Consider the following 6,000-nt stretch of genomic DNA (forward strand, 5'->3'; position numbering starts at 1 on the left):
AGGTCTTAACTAAATAATCTCCTCATCTGAAACTCAACTTTTTTTCCCTTAATGGCATGTATTACAACAACAGTAATGTGATAAAGATGACCAAAAACTAAAGCTCCGATGCCGGGAATCGAACCCGGGCCGTCTGGGTGAAAACCAGAAATCCTAACCACTAGACCACATCGGACTTAGTATAACTACCTTAATTTAAGCTACATATAAGCAAGGTCAAGAATAGTTGATTACTTTGCTTAAACCATGTTTGTGTCAACATATGATTTGATAACTGTGAGGTGAGAGTCTGCGTGAAAGTATGTTATTTCAAAGTTAATCCTTTCTACCTTTCTTATCCACACTTAAAGCAGTAATGCTTTGAAAGTGTTTTTGTTCGATCTAAAAAAAAAAAAAAATCTCGACGGCATTGGTAATGTACAGGTAGTTTGTCGGCAAAACCTTCCAACCTGAAATTTATGTACAGTGGACGCGTAATTAATGTTCATTCACAGAATTGGATTAATTAACCACTCCCCCTTTTTACATCTTAATTTTCATTGTGAAGCGGTTTCATTTAAATAAGACGCGAAACCGCCGGCATACTAAGCATAGCATTTGAGTCGCGAGATTATGTCGCAGATTACCAATTGAATAAGTACTAAATGCCCGTCGATTTTCTCTTGTCAAACATGTTTTTCGTGTTTCTACATGTTGTACCGACAATAATGTATAATAAACATGCCATCTATCATACATACCATGTAACACGTGGTAATCATGTACTGTCCTTATATGATCGAGTTAGACATCTTGGGTTATAAGCATCGGTGGTTCAGTGGTAGAATGCTCGCCTGCCACGCGGGCGGCCCGGGTTCGATTCCCGGCCGATGCATTTCTTTTTTCTTATCTTTGCCACTTTCTAATGTACCAACTGGCAATGAAGAATGAGGAATGCAAAGCATTACAGTTTCAATACTTAACAATAATGGACGTTTGTTTGAAATGTGCGACGGTGTTACAACATTTAAAGAACTACTACGGTCTTTTTTGAAAGTGTTCGTTTACAAATCTATGTCATTCAAAGGATGAATTATTTTCTTTGTCAGATGAAAGTCAGAAAGGTCTTAACTAAATAATCTCCTCATCTGAAACTCAACTTTTTTTCCCTTAATGGCATGTATTACAACAACAGTAATGTGATAAAGATGACCAAAAACTAAAGCTCCGATGCCGGGAATCGAACCCGGGCCGTCTGGGTGAAAACCAGAAATCCTAACCACTAGACCACATCGGACTTAGTATAACTACCTTAATTTAAGCTACATATAAGCAAGGTCAAGAATAGTTGATTACTTTGCTTAAACCATGTTTGTGTCAACATATGATTTGATAACTGTGAGGTGAGAGTCTGCGTGAAAGTATGTTATTTCAAAGTTAATCCTTTCTACCTTTCTTATCCACACTTAAAGCAGTAATGCTTTGAAAGTGTTTTTGTTCGATCTAAAAAAAAAAAAAAATCTCGACGGCATTGGTAATGTACAGGTAGTTTGTCGGCAAAACCTTCCAACCTGAAATTTATGTACAGTGGACGCGTAATTAATGTTCATTCACAGAATTGGATTAATTAACCACTCCCCCTTTTTACATCTTAATTTTCATTGTGAAGCGGTTTCATTTAAATAAGACGCGAAACCGCCGGCATACTAAGCATAGCATTTGAGTCGCGAGATTATGTCGCAGATTACCAATTGAATAAGTACTAAATGCCCGTCGATTTTCTCTTGTCAAACATGTTTTTCGTGTTTCTACATGTTGTACCGACAATAATGTATAATAAACATGCCATCTATCATACATACCATGTAACACGTGGTAATCATGTACTGTCCTTATATGATCGAGTTAGACATCTTGGGTTATAAGCATCGGTGGTTCAGTGGTAGAATGCTCGCCTGCCACGCGGGCGGCCCGGGTTCGATTCCCGGCCGATGCATTTCTTTTTTCTTATCTTTGCCACTTTCTAATGTACCAACTGGCAATGAAGAATGAGGAATGCAAAGCATTACAGTTTCAATACTTAACAATAATGGACGTTTGTTTGAAATGTGCGACGGTGTTACAACATTTAAAGAACTACTACGGTCTTTTTTGAAAGTGTTCGTTTACAAATCTATGTCATTCAAAGGATGAATTATTTTCTTTGTCAGATGAAAGTCAGAAAGGTCTTAACTAAATAATCTCCTCATCTGAAACTCAACTTTTTTTCCCTTAATGGCATGTATTACAACAACAGTAATGTGATAAAGATGACCAAAAACTAAAGCTCCGATGCCGGGAATCGAACCCGGGCCGTCTGGGTGAAAACCAGAAATCCTAACCACTAGACCACATCGGACTTAGTATAACTACCTTAATTTAAGCTACATATAAGCAAGGTCAAGAATAGTTGATTACTTTGCTTAAACCATGTTTGTGTCAACATATGATTTGATAACTGTGAGGTGAGAGTCTGCGTGAAAGTATGTTATTTCAAAGTTAATCCTTTCTACCTTTCTTATCCACACTTAAAGCAGTAATGCTTTGAAAGTGTTTTTGTTCGATCTAAAAAAAAAAAAAAATCTCGACGGCATTGGTAATGTACAGGTAGTTTGTCGGCAAAACCTTCCAACCTGAAATTTATGTACAGTGGACGCGTAATTAATGTTCATTCACAGAATTGGATTAATTAACCACTCCCCCTTTTTACATCTTAATTTTCATTGTGAAGCGGTTTCATTTAAATAAGACGCGAAACCGCCGGCATACTAAGCATAGCATTTGAGTCGCGAGATTATGTCGCAGATTACCAATTGAATAAGTACTAAATGCCCGTCGATTTTCTCTTGTCAAACATGTTTTTCGTGTTTCTACATGTTGTACCGACAATAATGTATAATAAACATGCCATCTATCATACATACCATGTAACACGTGGTAATCATGTACTGTCCTTATATGATCGAGTTAGACATCTTGGGTTATAAGCATCGGTGGTTCAGTGGTAGAATGCTCGCCTGCCACGCGGGCGGCCCGGGTTCGATTCCCGGCCGATGCATTTCTTTTTTCTTATCTTTGCCACTTTCTAATGTACCAACTGGCAATGAAGAATGAGGAATGCAAAGCATTACAGTTTCAATACTTAACAATAATGGACGTTTGTTTGAAATGTGCGACGGTGTTACAACATTTAAAGAACTACTACGGTCTTTTTTGAAAGTGTTCGTTTACAAATCTATGTCATTCAAAGGATGAATTATTTTCTTTGTCAGATGAAAGTCAGAAAGGTCTTAACTAAATAATCTCCTCATCTGAAACTCAACTTTTTTTCCCTTAATGGCATGTATTACAACAACAGTAATGTGATAAAGATGACCAAAAACTAAAGCTCCGATGCCGGGAATCGAACCCGGGCCGTCTGGGTGAAAACCAGAAATCCTAACCACTAGACCACATCGGACTTAGTATAACTACCTTAATTTAAGCTACATATAAGCAAGGTCAAGAATAGTTGATTACTTTGCTTAAACCATGTTTGTGTCAACATATGATTTGATAACTGTGAGGTGAGAGTCTGCGTGAAAGTATGTTATTTCAAAGTTAATCCTTTCTACCTTTCTTATCCACACTTAAAGCAGTAATGCTTTGAAAGTGTTTTTGTTCGATCTAAAAAAAAAAAAAAATCTCGACGGCATTGGTAATGTACAGGTAGTTTGTCGGCAAAACCTTCCAACCTGAAATTTATGTACAGTGGACGCGTAATTAATGTTCATTCACAGAATTGGATTAATTAACCACTCCCCCTTTTTACATCTTAATTTTCATTGTGAAGCGGTTTCATTTAAATAAGACGCGAAACCGCCGGCATACTAAGCATAGCATTTGAGTCGCGAGATTATGTCGCAGATTACCAATTGAATAAGTACTAAATGCCCGTCGATTTTCTCTTGTCAAACATGTTTTTCGTGTTTCTACATGTTGTACCGACAATAATGTATAATAAACATGCCATCTATCATACATACCATGTAACACGTGGTAATCATGTACTGTCCTTATATGATCGAGTTAGACATCTTGGGTTATAAGCATCGGTGGTTCAGTGGTAGAATGCTCGCCTGCCACGCGGGCGGCCCGGGTTCGATTCCCGGCCGATGCATTTCTTTTTTCTTATCTTTGCCACTTTCTAATGTACCAACTGGCAATGAAGAATGAGGAATGCAAAGCATTACAGTTTCAATACTTAACAATAATGGACGTTTGTTTGAAATGTGCGACGGTGTTACAACATTTAAAGAACTACTACGGTCTTTTTTGAAAGTGTTCGTTTACAAATCTATGTCATTCAAAGGATGAATTATTTTCTTTGTCAGATGAAAGTCAGAAAGGTCTTAACTAAATAATCTCCTCATCTGAAACTCAACTTTTTTTCCCTTAATGGCATGTATTACAACAACAGTAATGTGATAAAGATGACCAAAAACTAAAGCTCCGATGCCGGGAATCGAACCCGGGCCGTCTGGGTGAAAACCAGAAATCCTAACCACTAGACCACATCGGACTTAGTATAACTACCTTAATTTAAGCTACATATAAGCAAGGTCAAGAATAGTTGATTACTTTGCTTAAACCATGTTTGTGTCAACATATGATTTGATAACTGTGAGGTGAGAGTCTGCGTGAAAGTATGTTATTTCAAAGTTAATCCTTTCTACCTTTCTTATCCACACTTAAAGCAGTAATGCTTTGAAAGTGTTTTTGTTCGATCTAAAAAAAAAAAAAATCTCGACGGCATTGGTAATGTACAGGTAGTTTGTCGGCAAAACCTTCCAACCTGAAATTTATGTACAGTGGACGCGTAATTAATGTTCATTCACAGAATTGGATTAATTAACCACTCCCCCTTTTTACATCTTAATTTTCATTGTGAAGCGGTTTCATTTAAATAAGACGCGAAACCGCCGGCATACTAAGCATAGCATTTGAGTCGCGAGATTATGTCGCAGATTACCAATTGAATAAGTACTAAATGCCCGTCGATTTTCTCTTGTCAAACATGTTTTTCGTGTTTCTACATGTTGTACCGACAATAATGTATAATAAACATGCCATCTATCATACATACCATGTAACACGTGGTAATCATGTACTGTCCTTATATGATCGAGTTAGACATCTTGGGTTATAAGCATCGGTGGTTCAGTGGTAGAATGCTCGCCTGCCACGCGGGCGGCCCGGGTTCGATTCCCGGCCGATGCATTTCTTTTTTCTTATCTTTGCCACTTTCTAATGTACCAACTGGCAATGAAGAATGAGGAATGCAAAGCATTACAGTTTCAATACTTAACAATAATGGACGTTTGTTTGAAATGTGCGACGGTGTTACAACATTTAAAGAACTACTACGGTCTTTTTTGAAAGTGTTCGTTTACAAATCTATGTCATTCAAAGGATGAATTATTTTCTTTGTCAGATGAAAGTCAGAAAGGTCTTAACTAAATAATCTCCTCATCTGAAACTCAACTTTTTTTCCCTTAATGGCATGTATTACAACAACAGTAATGTGATAAAGATGACCAAAAACTAAAGCTCCGATGCCGGGAATCGAACCCGGGCCGTCTGGGTGAAAACCAGAAATCCTAACCACTAGACCACATCGGACTTAGTATAACTACCTTAATTTAAGCTACATATAAGCAAGGTCAAGAATAGTTGATTACTTTGCTTAAACCATGTTTGTGTCAACATATGATTTGATAACTGTGAGGTGAGAGTCTGCGTGAAAGTATGTTATTTCAAAGTTAATCCTTTCTACCTTTCTTATCCACACTTAAAGCAGTAATGCTTTGAAAGTGTTTTTGTTCGATCTAAAAAAAAAAAAAATCTCGACGGCATTGGTAATGTACAGGTAGTTTGTCGGCAAAACCTTCCAACCTGAAATTTATGTACAGTGGACGCGTAATTAATGTTCATTCACAGAAT

At 37.3% G+C, this 6,000-nt stretch overlaps 11 non-coding genes across 11 annotated transcripts; 5 read left to right on the top strand and 6 right to left on the bottom strand.

Moving 5' to 3' along the window:
• Nucleotides 1-103: 103 nt before the first annotated feature.
• Nucleotides 104-175, bottom strand: Trnae-uuc (transfer RNA glutamic acid (anticodon UUC)). Its single transcript has one exon. It is a non-coding gene; the product is annotated as a tRNA-Glu (tRNA).
• Nucleotides 176-803: 628 nt separating this feature from the next.
• Trnag-gcc (transfer RNA glycine (anticodon GCC)) lies at nt 804-874 on the top strand. The gene has a single exon. It is a non-coding gene; the product is annotated as a tRNA-Gly (tRNA).
• A 330-nt stretch (nt 875-1,204) lies between these two features.
• On the bottom strand, nt 1,205-1,276 carry Trnae-uuc (transfer RNA glutamic acid (anticodon UUC)). The gene has a single exon. It is a non-coding gene; the product is annotated as a tRNA-Glu (tRNA).
• A 628-nt stretch (nt 1,277-1,904) lies between these two features.
• On the top strand, nt 1,905-1,975 carry Trnag-gcc (transfer RNA glycine (anticodon GCC)). The gene has a single exon. It is a non-coding gene; the product is annotated as a tRNA-Gly (tRNA).
• Nucleotides 1,976-2,305: 330 nt separating this feature from the next.
• On the bottom strand, nt 2,306-2,377 carry Trnae-uuc (transfer RNA glutamic acid (anticodon UUC)). The gene has a single exon. It is a non-coding gene; the product is annotated as a tRNA-Glu (tRNA).
• Nucleotides 2,378-3,005: 628 nt separating this feature from the next.
• Nucleotides 3,006-3,076, top strand: Trnag-gcc (transfer RNA glycine (anticodon GCC)). The gene has a single exon. It is a non-coding gene; the product is annotated as a tRNA-Gly (tRNA).
• A 330-nt stretch (nt 3,077-3,406) lies between these two features.
• On the bottom strand, nt 3,407-3,478 carry Trnae-uuc (transfer RNA glutamic acid (anticodon UUC)). Its single transcript has one exon. It is a non-coding gene; the product is annotated as a tRNA-Glu (tRNA).
• A 628-nt stretch (nt 3,479-4,106) lies between these two features.
• Trnag-gcc (transfer RNA glycine (anticodon GCC)) lies at nt 4,107-4,177 on the top strand. The gene has a single exon. It is a non-coding gene; the product is annotated as a tRNA-Gly (tRNA).
• Nucleotides 4,178-4,507: 330 nt separating this feature from the next.
• On the bottom strand, nt 4,508-4,579 carry Trnae-uuc (transfer RNA glutamic acid (anticodon UUC)). The gene has a single exon. It is a non-coding gene; the product is annotated as a tRNA-Glu (tRNA).
• A 627-nt stretch (nt 4,580-5,206) lies between these two features.
• On the top strand, nt 5,207-5,277 carry Trnag-gcc (transfer RNA glycine (anticodon GCC)). The gene has a single exon. It is a non-coding gene; the product is annotated as a tRNA-Gly (tRNA).
• A 330-nt stretch (nt 5,278-5,607) lies between these two features.
• On the bottom strand, nt 5,608-5,679 carry Trnae-uuc (transfer RNA glutamic acid (anticodon UUC)). Its single transcript has one exon. It is a non-coding gene; the product is annotated as a tRNA-Glu (tRNA).
• Between the last annotated feature and the right edge of the window lie 321 nt (nt 5,680-6,000).

The sequence above is a fragment of the Mytilus edulis genome, chromosome 11 (genome assembly GCF_963676685.1).
Source record: "Mytilus edulis chromosome 11, xbMytEdul2.2, whole genome shotgun sequence".
Classification (NCBI taxonomy): Eukaryota; Metazoa; Mollusca; class Bivalvia; order Mytilida; family Mytilidae; genus Mytilus; species Mytilus edulis.